This window comes from Cornus florida, unplaced genomic scaffold (genome assembly GCF_030987335.1).
Source record: "Cornus florida cultivar Cherokee Brave unplaced genomic scaffold, ASM3098733v1 CherokeeBrave_3.0.0_Hap2_Chr07, whole genome shotgun sequence".
Classification (NCBI taxonomy): domain Eukaryota; kingdom Viridiplantae; phylum Streptophyta; class Magnoliopsida; order Cornales; family Cornaceae; genus Cornus; species Cornus florida.
This window is the reverse complement of record NW_026775577.1, coordinates 69,297,634-69,311,325: the sequence shown is the minus strand read 5'-3', so window position 1 is coordinate 69,311,325 and position 13,692 is coordinate 69,297,634. Positions and strand designations below refer to the sequence as shown.

At 38.7% G+C, this 13,692-nt stretch overlaps 1 pseudogene; it reads left to right on the top strand.

Annotated features, from left to right (window-relative positions):
- The first annotated feature begins 12,772 nt into the window (after positions 1 to 12,772).
- LOC132267901 (small nucleolar RNA R71) lies at positions 12,773 to 12,871 on the top strand (annotated as a pseudogene).
- Positions 12,872 to 13,692: the final 821 nt, after the last annotated feature.

Genomic DNA, 13,692 nt, shown 5'->3' with positions numbered 1-13,692 from the left:
TTGGTGGAGATTAGACAACTGGTTTTGGATAATCTTGATTTCAAAATAGGGAATGGGATGGAATTTAATTTGTTAACTGATCCTTGGTGTGAGAATCAAACATTGATTCAAAATTTTGGGGCTGCTACACTTCGACATGTGGATAGGAGTTTCAAAGTTGCTGATATTCTGAATAATGGTGATTGGGATTTTTCTGCTGTTTTGCCCGAGGTTGTAAGGGATGTTATTCAGAGGATAAAAATTCATGTTGGAGAAGATAGTATTGCTTGGAAGCATGGTAATTTTTCCTTGAAAGCAGCTTGGAATGTCTGAAGATCTTCAAGTCAAATTCCGAGTCGGAGTTGCTTAGTTTGGAAACACTACAAGCCCAGAATTACTGTGGGGGTTTATATCATTTTACAAAATAAAAATTTTTCCTTGGTTAACCTAAAGAAACGTGGGATCACACTTACTACCATCTATCATAATTGCTGGCAACATGAAGATACAAATGATCATCTTTTTGTGATTGCAACTATGCTAAATCCATTTGGCAAGAGCTGTTTGGGTTGTTACAAATTGACATGCCTGTGTGTAATATTTTACATCAGTTTGTGGAATGGTTCAACTCACAATACACCAAGAAATCTATTAGATCGAAAATTCTCAGTGGTAGTTTTGCAACAACAGTGTGGCAAATTTGGAATGTGAGAAATGCACTCCTTCTTTTTTGGCTAAAACTATTGTGTGGGAGGTTTTGTCTTACTTGTCCCTTAGTTTAGATGATTTGAGTCTTGTATTTTAATCTTCTACATTTTTGAAATCTTTTTTGATTGGTTTCGCTAGTTTATTGGTTTTGGTCTTTTTTAAGACTTGTTTTTTAAAAGGAGGTATGCCTCCTTATGCACTTGTACAGTTCTTTTTTTCTTTATATATATAAAAAAAAATACCCCATTCAGGAAAGAAAAAAAATAAAATCAAAGATTTCCAATTCAATAGAATTTAGTCCATGCTATTAAAATGACATTGGAACTTTTAACATAGCACAATAAGATGCAAATATCACAAGGTTATCAAGTTAGAAATTAAAGCGCGAAATCAACTAAAGTGGATACTTGGACATCACGCCGGATCAAACCGACACCATAGTTATTTTAGGGTTACTAGCCCATAGGAAACCTCCCTATGTGCGCACTAGAATTGTAGAGGGACAATCCCCCGTACTAGAACCATGCCCTAGCCTTAGTCATAACAACGACATCCCAAGTTTCTAAAATCAATAATTTATGCAACAACATATATGTATTAACATAACATATATATATACAATGTAAAGCCATCTACCATGCACAAACCAATTTTGGAAACACAATACATGCCCTAAGTTCACGACTACCATGGCATGAAGAATGTTGAATAATCATTATGCAACTTGTTACTCTTTATAACAATGTCCTTCAACATAAAGAATACAATCCCAAAATTATAGTACAAGTCTATAATCATAATTTAAACATGCAATTGGCATAAAATACATACTCAAATCATTAATACAACAATGATAGAAATTAATGAGAAAAAACAATTAATTTCTCTAGATTTCATTTCTCATCCACACATGCTCAATTTAATATATGTTCAAGAACTTATCATGATCATTACATATATCACCTTAAAACTTGATTTAAGTCATAAGAACATATAAATGAAAATTAATTAAATTAATTAATTTAATTCCTCTAGATTTCAAAACAACCCTAAATAACTTCAAATTAACATAAGTTATGAATCAAGTTATGGCCTTTCAAAAAAATCATTTCTTAGCTTAATTTCATGCAAAGGTGTCATTGACTATCAATTTAAAGATTTAGATTAAAGACATGTAATTCATTTGTACCAAGTTATAAAACATATAAAACATCAAAAACATAGTTTAGAACACCTCCTACCTTACTAGAGAACTGAATCTTTATAAACCAAAGCAACCAAACTCAAAACGGGAAACCAAGCTAGGGTTTTATAGAGAAGAGTGAGAGGACGATAAATTATTCCAATCTTATGGGTCTAAGGTAAGTGGAAAGGCACCAAAATGAAGCTTAAAACCTTGGATCAACCTTTGCTTCAATGGTGGCCAAGTTAGGGTTCTTGAGAGGAAAGAGATAAATGAAATAAAATATGGAAACCCTAAGTTAAATGTGGTGGGATTCTCCACTCACTAGGTGCTCTTGCACTACCTTTCACACACACACACTTTTAAGACTAAAGGTGAGACCTACACTTGTCATGAATCTAAATAAACTTCCAAGATTTAATATCAATCCTACACTTATCAACCATCCATGCCAACAAGTGCTCCTATCCTAGGCCAACAAATGGGTGAATCCCCACCCTCCATGTGTCATCTAACAAGGCTTCCAAGTGGTTCCACCACAAGATCAACAAGTGGCACCATGAGAGTGTGACACTTGTCACATTTCCCAAAAATTACAAAAAGGTCCTTTTTGAAAATATCTTCCAAATTAAATTGCAAAATGGTCCCTAAGACGAAAAATAATTACTTTGCATAATTACACTAAAACCCCAAAAGTTTAAGAAAATTACCAAAAGTTATGCATCCATGCCCTTTACAAGAAAAGTAAACAATTAGCATGCTTTTATACAAAAGTAAAAATGTAGATATCATAGAAATTAAATATCATGGATGCATACAAAGTCAGAATCAAATCCAAGCACAAAAAGTAAGGGCATGTAACAAAAACGATAAACGAGAAAAGACAAAATAGGGAAAAGGACGAAACAGGAAAAAGACGAAAATGGAAAGAAAAGAAAAATGCAAAAAAAAAAAAGGGAAGGAAGGAAAAGACCGGGTCATTTCAACCTCCCCGCCTAAAAGGGATTTTGTCCCCGAAATCAAGTCGTACATGAAAAAGAGAACAAATGGGGATACCAGGAGCGAACCTCCTACTCGAGCTCCCAGGTAGCCTCCTCAATGCCGTGGTGTCTCCATAAGACCTTGACCAATGGAATGGTCTAGGTTCGCAAGACCTGCTCCAGTGAATCAAGAATCTGAACCAAACCTTCCTCGTAGGTCACGTCCTCATCAACAACCACATCAGTCCAACGCAGAACATTCGATGGATCCGGCTCGTATTTCCTCAGCATAGAGACATGAAAAATGTCGTGAACCCTATCTAGGTAAGAGACTTCACCGACGCGCTCCAAAATCTCAAATGGTCCAATGAACTTAGGAGACAACTTGCCAGTCTGTCGAAATCTCAGAAGCTCCTTGCGCGGAGAAATCTTAAGAAAGACATGGTCCCCTACCTTAAAAGACAAGGATCGCCTCCTCCTGTCAGCGTAACTCTTTTGTCTGCTCAGTGTGGTAGCCAACCACTGCCGAATCAACTTGATTTTCTATGTAGTCTCAATAACAATGTCAGGACCCAAGGCAACGGTATCACCGACCTCGGTCCAACAAACTGGAGATCTGCAAGGTCTGCAATACAATGCCTCAAAAGGTGCCATACCAATATGATGAGTAAAGCCGCTCGTGAATGCCAAAATTGATGTAGTGAATGTACGGTTCAAGGAAAGCCTTTTTGGATCAAGTTTAAATTTATAAAAACCACTACCAACACTACTACTAACGTAGCAAGAGTGAGTAAGGATCGTCCCAAGGGATTGTGAGGATTGAGCAAGGTCGGAGTTGATTGTGGAATCACAATTAGGGCTAGTAGGTCGAGTGATCAAACAATTGGTAGGTTGGTTGATTAAAGAGCAACTAGATTAAACTAAGTAATAGCAAAAGAGTACAATTAAGAGTAAGAAAGAGAGAGAAGAGTCTTAGGGTTTAGAGATCACCACCAAGCAATGCATTTCTATATTATTGACAAGTGATTAATGAGGGCAATTAGGGTGTTGCAATATTGGTGTGTATGTATTTGGTTAATTCAACAAGCAAGGATGACTAGTTAAGCATGTATTGTCTAAACATTATGTGAAAGGCACAATATATCTAAGCAATGAAGCATATATTATTTAAACAACATGTGAAAGGCACAATAAATCAAACCAAGTTATTAATCCTTTCATTAGGCTTACAATCCAAATACAACACAAGATTAGAGACATATGCTAATTGCATTCAAAAGCTTGGATCATCAAACAACAAGCATAGATTGTCCTCCCATTTAACACTACACTACAACTACACTACATCTACACTACTAGCATGAAAATAAACTAGGGGAGAGGCACAATCCATCAAGAGATAAGCATGAACCATCAAGAGAATTACAAAAGCATTCTTTTAAGCACAATGTTTTGACAATCTCTAAATCTATGGCATCAATACACATATACATGCATCAATAACACAAAATCTAGAGACAAGAACATGAACATCAATTCTAGCATACATAGACATATGAATAGAATGAAATGATCAATTGGAAGCATTAAACCACATAAATCATTGAATAAACATGATCTATATATATCAAAGTGTCAAAACATCAATTATAACACTAATCCCTCAATAATACACAAGATTAAGATATAGAAAGCATGCTTGGGGCTAACTTTAGCCCCAAGAGGATGACTAGCCACTCATGGTGATGATGCTCCAACCCTCAAAGGCTAACTCCATGGAAGAGGTTTGCTCCTTGTTAATGAAGATCTCCAATGGTGTCTCTAGCCTCCTCCTCCTCTAAACTTCCTCTCCAAGAGATGATATGAAAAATAATATTTTTCTTCTTCTTTTTTTTTTAAAAAAAAGTAATCCTTATCCTTATATAGGTAGGTCAAAATGACACCCAAAATGAGTTGGGGTCGTGCACACAATATTCCCTAATGATTGGATAAAGGACAACTTTCAATGAGATGGAATTTTAACTTTTTCGCACTGGAGGAAGTTCGATTGATCGAAAGTAAGTGAGATCGATCAAACTTAGACTAGATCGATCCAACTGGCTGAGCTTTTTGGAAAGAGACAAATCCGAGATATTTATAGGAAATACTTATGGGAAAAGGACAAAAGTGGTTAGTGGGTGGTACAGTTGTGGATAGGATCAATCATTTGGATAAGGGCAAAGGTGTTCGATCGATCGAAGAATGATGTTGGATCGATCGAACTTTTGGACTTAAGTGCTTTGGGTTAAGGCTTGGATCTATCTTGAAGTGCTGAGATCGATCATTGTTCAATCGATCAAACCTTGAACTTGGATCGATCGAACTTGCTGTTTTGCTTCATTTTGCTTCTTTCTTTCTCCTCTTTGCTCCTTTTTTTGTTTAATCTCAGAATTGCTTCAATTAAGCTCTTATTTGGCCGAGTTAGCTTATTTTCGGGATAAGTGCCTGAAAATGGAAATAATACGAAATCAATCTAAAACGATAAAGTAAGATAGATAAAGGTACTAGAATGCCTAAGCTTAAGGGATTTAAATACGCACTTTTCAGTGCTCATCACACCCCCAAACTTAAACATTGCTAGTCCCTAGCAATGAACTAGAAAGTAAAGGAATGAAATGAAAAACTATACAACTATAAACTAGAAAACAATAAATAGATAACGCTACTTTCGTAGGGAGCACGATTGCATTTAGCATATGCAACAAGCCTTTTAAACCCTTAGGTTACCCCTAGTGGACGAGTGAAGTCTCGTGAGGGTTTCCAGAAATGGTACCCACAAACATTAAGCTTATTTTTTCAAAAGAGGTACCAATATTGCAAACAAGCATTGAGAGAAAACTACCTCAAGTATGCAATTTTTCAACCCTTTCCAAGCAATCTCCCAAAATCTCGACATCAAGCAGGCAAGTATGGTCCTTCACACATCAAGAAAATGATCATGTAAATCAAAACAACTCTAGAATTCTTTTGAGTGGACCAGCATCAATGTGTTGCTATCTTAGCCAACTAAAGAATTAATCACATCCTTACCCTCAAACTAGCACACAAATCTAGTACCGATCATTAAGACAAAAAGTGGACCTTTTATTAAAGCTTTATTGTTCCAGGTGCGCTTATTCTTTTCACGCATTTTTTTTTTTTTTTTTTTAGAGGATCAAAGATGGAAGCATAGTGCAATGTATTGATCTATTAAGCTTTCTAGCGATTCATGAGATCGAGCGTTAGGTCAATGACTCCCAAACCAGTCGGCTTTAAGGCACTAGGTGTTCAAACACCCCTACAAACTTACAAGCTTAAATCAACTAGGCTACAAATCAAGACAACAACCATCTAATCATTTCCCACTTCTCAATTTTTTAGAGAAGTCCTCACTTTTTTTTCTTTTTTCTTTTTTTTTGAATAAACAATTATTAACCTAGAGTTTGGGCCCTCCACCTTTCGGCCCGAGAAGTTTAGTGCTTGATGAGGCTAGAATCCCGGCTACTTAGTGAAAAGGGGTTGTTATCCACCTTTATCAAGAATGAAAGCTTTCAATGCACTACTAGCCCAATTGGGATATAACCAATTCAATAATCAACAAAGCATGTACCCCATAAATGAATGCTAGTGTGTGCATGTGCTAGTGTAGAATCCTAGAATGAATCTCAAAACAATCACAAAATCAGGATGATGTGGACAATAAGTGCAAGCAAGATATCAATCTTTCGAAAAACTTACTCCTAAATGGCATTCATAAGGCATATAAGGAGTATTGGACTCTCAAGTCAAGCAATTTTTAAATTTTAAGCAATACAGTCCTCAAAAGATCAAAATCATAGCTTGGTATGGACCAATCATAGAAATATCCCTCAAATACACGAGTCATGCTAAAAGTTTGAATTTAAAACTATCACTGTGGAGCACCATTCCCCCCAAACTTAAATTGCACAATGTCCTCAATGTGCAAAAAGTACAAAGGAAAGAGTATACCAGTGCAACTGAGCAAGAATGATAGGGACTGAAGTATCCAAAGTGGGTGGCATGGCCCCCCCAAACTTGGGATGAACTGTGGTCCTGAAAATTGGCACTTGGATAAACTTATCAGATAACAAAATGGGATAATCAGTGCACAGTGAACATGCAAGTGTAAATGGGATAAACAGATAACGAAATGAGAGAGGTATAAGGGTGGTCCTAGAAATTGGGTAGCACTCTCTCACTGAAGTCACTGTAATGCACCTGATGGAGTCAAACATACAGATATGAGAATATAATCATATGACATCCATAGCAAAAATAGATATATAAAATAGAGAAAGTGCAGGTACAACAAAAATATCAAAGCCGACAGACCGGCTGTAAAAATAATACAGTGACAATAACAAAGTATCAAAAGGAGAGAGGGATCATAAGATAGAAAAGACTAGGAGCTCAGGAAGATGAGGTAGGACGGGTAGGTCTGGCTCCGCAGATGTCTCGGGATAGATCTCTGAACATGGTCGTAACATCCGTACAGAAGGTAGCGAACTCCGCTCTGTGGGCCATGAGGTCAGCTCTGATGGCAACAACAGCGTCCTCGAGCATCTGCAGACGCACTCCAAAGCCGGGGGTTAAGTCTGGTATAGATGAGTCAAAAGACAGCTCCTGGGTCTACTCCTGCTCGTGGATAGGTGACCCGGCTCGAGAATGCTGAGCTGCGTCATCTGCTGAGTGCTCCAAGTCAATGTCTATATTAATGTCATCATGCTCGGCAGCTGGATTGACTGGTGCATCGTCCGCTGCGGGAGCTGCTGCTGCTGGCTCTGCTGGTGCCGGGGCTGCCTGTGCTGCCGCCTCCTCCTCTAACTCCAGCTCTGTAGCCGCCAGTACGGCATGGATCTGCAGGCGAGTGATAATAGCTCTGTAGCTCTTGTCCCAGTCCTTCTTAAGGAAGTGACAGGAACCTCTCTCGGGGTCCTCCTGCGGGTGGATGGGATAACGCTGGTCAATGAGAATCTGGGTGATGAGGTGGCTGAATGAAAGAGACTTGGCCCTTCCGGGCGCCTCCTTGCTGACGTACTCATCGTAGAGCTCCCTCATCATGCTCCAGATAAGCGCAGGAATAGACACCCAGTGGCTGGTATAGAAGGCGTATAGGGTTGCTAGATAGTCGCCCTGCCTTTGAATCTTGTGTCCTGCCATGTATATGTTTCAGTAGAGCACCGAATCTGTAAACCACAGGTCATCCGGCAAGAATGTTCGGGTGGCGAAGGTCTCACCACCGGCATGGTGACCTTTGAGAAAAACCGCCATATCGGCGTAAGAAGGCCTATGAAGCCTGGGATAGGTCTCCTGAAGCTCTGGCGGGCACCGATGTGGACAGCGAGTCGAACGGGCCAGAGTCTTCACTGTAATGGTGATCTCATGGCCATCAATAGAGGTGATGAGCTCGGCTGTAGTGCGCGGCGATGGTCGGAGGTTCTGGTAGAACAACCATACCAGTCGCGGGTAGATCGGCTCTGTGACTGGGGCAAGAATAGCTGAGAGGCCCCGCTGAATGATGTCCTGATAGGCAGATCGAGTCAGCACCGATCTGGAGAAGAATGCGGTGTCGAATACTGACTCGTGCTCGATAGTCATGTATGCATATCTAGGCGTGAGCCTATCACGCTGTAGATAAGCTGGCTAAACAGGTGGAGCCGGCTGAGCTGGCTGCTCAGCGCCTCTATGCGGTGGAGATGGCAATGGAGTGAATGCTGGAAGTGCCGGCGACTGGGGTGGAGTAGGGTGTAATGGCTCCTCTGTATGAGAGGGCTACGCAGTCTCCCCAGTCAGCTGTCGGACTCTCCTCTGTGTGTGGTCGGGAGTAGGGTCACGGACATGAGATGGACCGGCCCCATCGTCAAGCCTGCGTCTGGTGCCGTAATGGTGTCTACGCACTACAGTCTTGACGCGAGCCATAGTCTGTAAATAGAAATTCAAAAGTTAGTGCTAGTATATATAGAATATAAGGCATAATATAAAAACATGTATGTCAAATAAGATAGACAAAACAAAATATCGCATGATTCTATGCAAGTGGCAGAATATGAAACATGTTAAACAATGTGAGTATGAAATGTATCTAATATGGAATATCACAGGCATTGGGCATATATAAGGTAGCATGAACATAAGATAAGATGAATGAAGTATGTATATGAGATCTATGAAATTAGATCAATCAAAAAAAGAAATGAGATCGATCACAAAAGTTGGATCGATCGAAAGTTGAGTTGGATCGATCGCAAATATTCGATCGATCATAAATTTATTTGATCGATCGAACAGTGCGACGATGAAACCTAACAGTCACAGATCTGTGACTTTTGAAGCATAGGGCCCATACGAGTGAGTTCGTGGGCCATCCAACAACACAAATCAAGCCTAAATGTACTCCAAACGTGGCCCAAACACCCAAATCTAACAAAATCTTCAAAATCTATGCACACATATACACACACACACATATATATATAGACATGGATGCTAGAGCTTTGAGAATGGAAGATTTAACATGAGAGCAACATAATTACGACATTTGAAACAAGTATTGATGCATGAAAGTTTAAATCTAGGGAAGGATGTCTCGGATCTTACCTCAAGAGAGTGAGAAAATGGAGAATGAACTGAGATGATCTGAGATGAAGAGGATGGAGATGAACTGAGATTCGAGATGCTTGGATCTCACCAGAGGAGTTGCCGGAGCTTGGAGAGATGATTCACAGTGAAGAGGGACGAGAGGCTAGGGTTTGGTGAGTGAGATCGATCCAAATGATCGATCCTAAGACCCTTGGATCTGTTTTTAAAAACATTTCCCAATTAATTTGATCAATCGAAGATGAGTTGTGATCGATCGAACTTTGATGAACTCCTTTCAAAGTATTTTTGGATTTTTTTTTTTAAAATTTAATTAATTAATTAAAAACTAAATAAATTAAAAATATTTTTTGAATTTTTGAAAACTTGTTGAAAATTAAAACAAAATAAAATGAGAGTGAAAATAGAATAAAATAAAAATGAAAATATTTTTGGATTTTTGAAAAGTTGAAAAGTCATACTAAAGTTAAAATAATGAAATGAAGATTTGTGATCAATCGAAACAAGAATTTGATCGATCAGACAGAGAGCAAAAATATGCAGGTTTTTGGTTCAAAAATTGGCTAAGTGCTGGAACTTAAGATCGATCCAACCTTAATGTTGGATCGATCAAAAATTTTCAGATCGATCTTGAATTGAATTCGAACGATGGGACAGAGAGCTGAAATATGCAGGTTTATGCAGGCTCAAAAATGTTTCTAAGTGTTGAGTCCTGAGATCGATCGAACTTGGAAGTTGGATCAATCTTGGAGCTTGTTCGAATGATAGGACAGAGAGGTGATTTGGATGCAAGTTTCTGTAGGTCGAAAAAATTTCTAAGTGTTGGAGTGCAATCCACAGTTCAATCGATCGAACTCCAATGTGAGATCGATCGAACTTTGCCAAATGCTCAATTATAACATAAAAGCTTATGCAATCCTCACCAAAGTTCCTTTCAATGCATGTGAAACCTAAAACAAGTATCTAGACTTCTCAAGAAACAAAATGAAAGATAGAAATGGGGGAGGAATAGGGTTTTGACACCCTACGAATGCCTTTGCTAGTCTTTAACATCTCTAGCAAGATGTTCGGCTCTTTTAGCCTGGGTCAAAGATCTTATGATGCATCCCCTCCTTGTTAGGGTGATAAATGCTTTGAACTCCACCCAACAAATGGTCCTTTGAAGAACTTGTTGGATCAAGCTCAAAAGAAGCTTTTGATCCTTTGTCTATACAATCAAAACCTTTGGGCTTCCATGCCCTTTCAAAGCAAGAATTTGAAACAACACTTTGAGAATGCAAGGTTGAAGATGATCCTTTGGAAGTTTTGGTTTTACACAAAAGCTCATTTCCTTGGCAAGGAAGATCATAACATTTTTCTACAACATTAACCTCTCATTCATACTTGTCAAGTGAATTGGGTGTGGGATTAAAGATATTCAACTTTACCTTCATGTGGCCAAATGAAATCTTTATCACCCCTGTTCTACAATTGATGTTGGCATTGGCGGTTGCCAAGAAAGGACGGCCAAGGATAACGGGAATTTGGCTCTTAAGATTGGAAACCGGTTCCGTGTCAATGACAACGAAATCAATCGGGAAGAAGAATTTATCAATCTTGATCAAAACATCCTCAATGGCACCCATAGGTTTCTTCATGGATCGGTCGGCAAGTTGCAAAACTACCGACGTCGGTTTCAATTCACCTAGGCCCAATTTAACATAGACCGAATATGGAAGAAGGTTAACACTTGCTCCTAAGTCAAGAAGTGCTCGATTAATGATATGATCACCAATAATGCATGATGTAGTGGGTGAACTGGGGTCCTTAAACTTTGGAAGAGTGTTATGTTGCAAAATTGAGCTTACTTGCTCGGTCAAAACCACTTTTCTTGGTGCTTGGCTTTTGTTCTTCCGCTTTCGGGTGCACAAGTCTTTCAAGAATTTGGCATAAGTCGGAATTTGCTTGATTACATCCAATAGTGGAAGGTTAACTTTCACTTGCCTAAACATTTCCATGATTTCATTGGTTTTTGCCTTTTGCTTGTCTTTTGAAATGGATCCTTTTAAGGCATCCGGAAATGGAACCTTTGGTTCAAACACTTTTTCAGAATTTTCTTTTGAACTCTCTTTAAAACTAGAAGTTTTCAAATCATTTTTCAATAAAACCTTTTCAACATTATTTTTCAAAAGTTCTTTTTCAAACACATTTTTCAAAACTTTCTCATTTGCAAGATCATGTGTATACAATGAAAGAGGAATGGGATGTGAAACGGGACGGGTGACAACTTGAGGTTGTACCGGTTCACTCTCTTCATTGGATATTTCAACTTGATTGTCCACAACTCTACCACTCCATAAGGTAGTCACCGCATTAACATGTTCAATGGTATGCCCTTCCGATGAGGAATGGGTTTCCATAACACATTGTTGTTTAAGTGAGGCACTTATGGGCATTTTTCCCTTCTCTCTTGCATTAAGAGTGCTTGTTATTTGCTCTACTTGGGTTTCTAGCTTAGCAATGGATTGAGAGTGAGAATGAAGTAATTGAGCGTTAGCCTCAAGAGTCCCCAAAGCATTTAAAACTTTTTCTTTAAAGGCGGGACTTCTAGTGTTTCCTTGGGAATAAGATTGGTTAGGAAAATGAGAATTAGCAAATTGATTCCCTTGTGATTGATAAGGTCTATAACCTTAGGATCCTTGGTTTTGAAGTGGATGTGGAATGTATTTCCCTTGGAAACTGCCTTGGGAAGGGTTTAAGCCTTCTCCTTGGTTTTTCTAAAAAAAATTCGGATGATTCCTCCAACTTGGATTATAATGAGTACCATAAGGATTGTTCCCTTGGTTTACAAAAGCCGCATTAACTTGTTCATTAGGTTCATTATGCACTTGTCCATGAGGACAATGAGAAGTAGAATGAAGAACACTAGAACAAGTCATACATGTTTCATTTGATGCACGATGAGAATGGTTAGGAAAGGAAGATACTTGGTTCGCTGAGTTTTGGTTAATCAAAAATTGATCAAACCTTTGAGACAAAGACTTCATTTCGGCGGCTATTTCATTTGAATGTTCGACTTGATGTAAGCCTACACTCTTCCTACCTTGTGAATTTCTACCATTCTTGGATGATAGTATTCTATGCAAAGAATTTTCACTCATGCTTTCATAAAGATGCCACACGTTATCCTCATGCCTATCAATGTAAGAGCCACCCATGGAAGCATCAACCATACCAAGCATCAACCATACCCTTATAGTTGTCCGATAAGCTCTCAAAGAAGTATTGAACTAATTGCCATTTGGGCATGTCATGATGTGGATACTTCCTGAGCAATTCATTGAAGCGTTCCCATGCCTCATGAAATGTTTCTCCACCCCCATGTGAAAATTCTCGAATTGAAGTTCTCATGGCATTGGTCTTAGAAACCGGATAGTACTTCTTTAAAAACTCTTGTTGCATTTCTGCCTAAGAAGTGATTGAAAAAGGCCTAAGATTGTTAAACCAATATTTTTCTTTGTCATTTAAGGTGAATGGAAAAAGTTTGAGTCTTAAGACCTCTTCCGGCATGTCCGTATATTTTACGGTGGAACATACTTCAAGAAACTCATCCAAATGCTTATAAGGTTCTTCACTAGGAAGTCCATGAAAGTTAGGAAGCATTTGAATAGTTTGTGCTTTAATTTCATAATGATGTGCTCTAAATGGTGGCAATTGAATGCATGTGGGTGCATTGTATTCATTAGGCACATAGTGATCTCTCAAAGCAAGAGGTGGATTAGCTATTTGAGGTGCAACATGAACACCTTGGTTATGAATTCCTTAATTAATGACGGGAGGTTGTGGAGCATACATTGGCCTTGGCATTCCATACGGAACTTGGCCTTGTTGTTGTGGTGGTTGGATGAATGGCCTTGGCATGCCTAATAGTACTTGTATGTTCTCATTATGCACATTGGGATGAAGGATACCTTGTTGGTCAATGTGACCAATGTCCTTAACATGATTATCACTATGGTCATCCATTGAAAGATTGGCTATATTTGAACTTCCTCTTCCCCTAGGATTTCTAATGATAGATTCAAGATGCAAATCAAGAGGGGCAAAAGTTGGTCTCAATGAACGACGCCCATGCATGCACAATACAAAACACAACAAATACAAAGAATGACAAACACTATGCCTTCACAACAATGCAATTAAACTTCTTCCACAAACATTAAATTC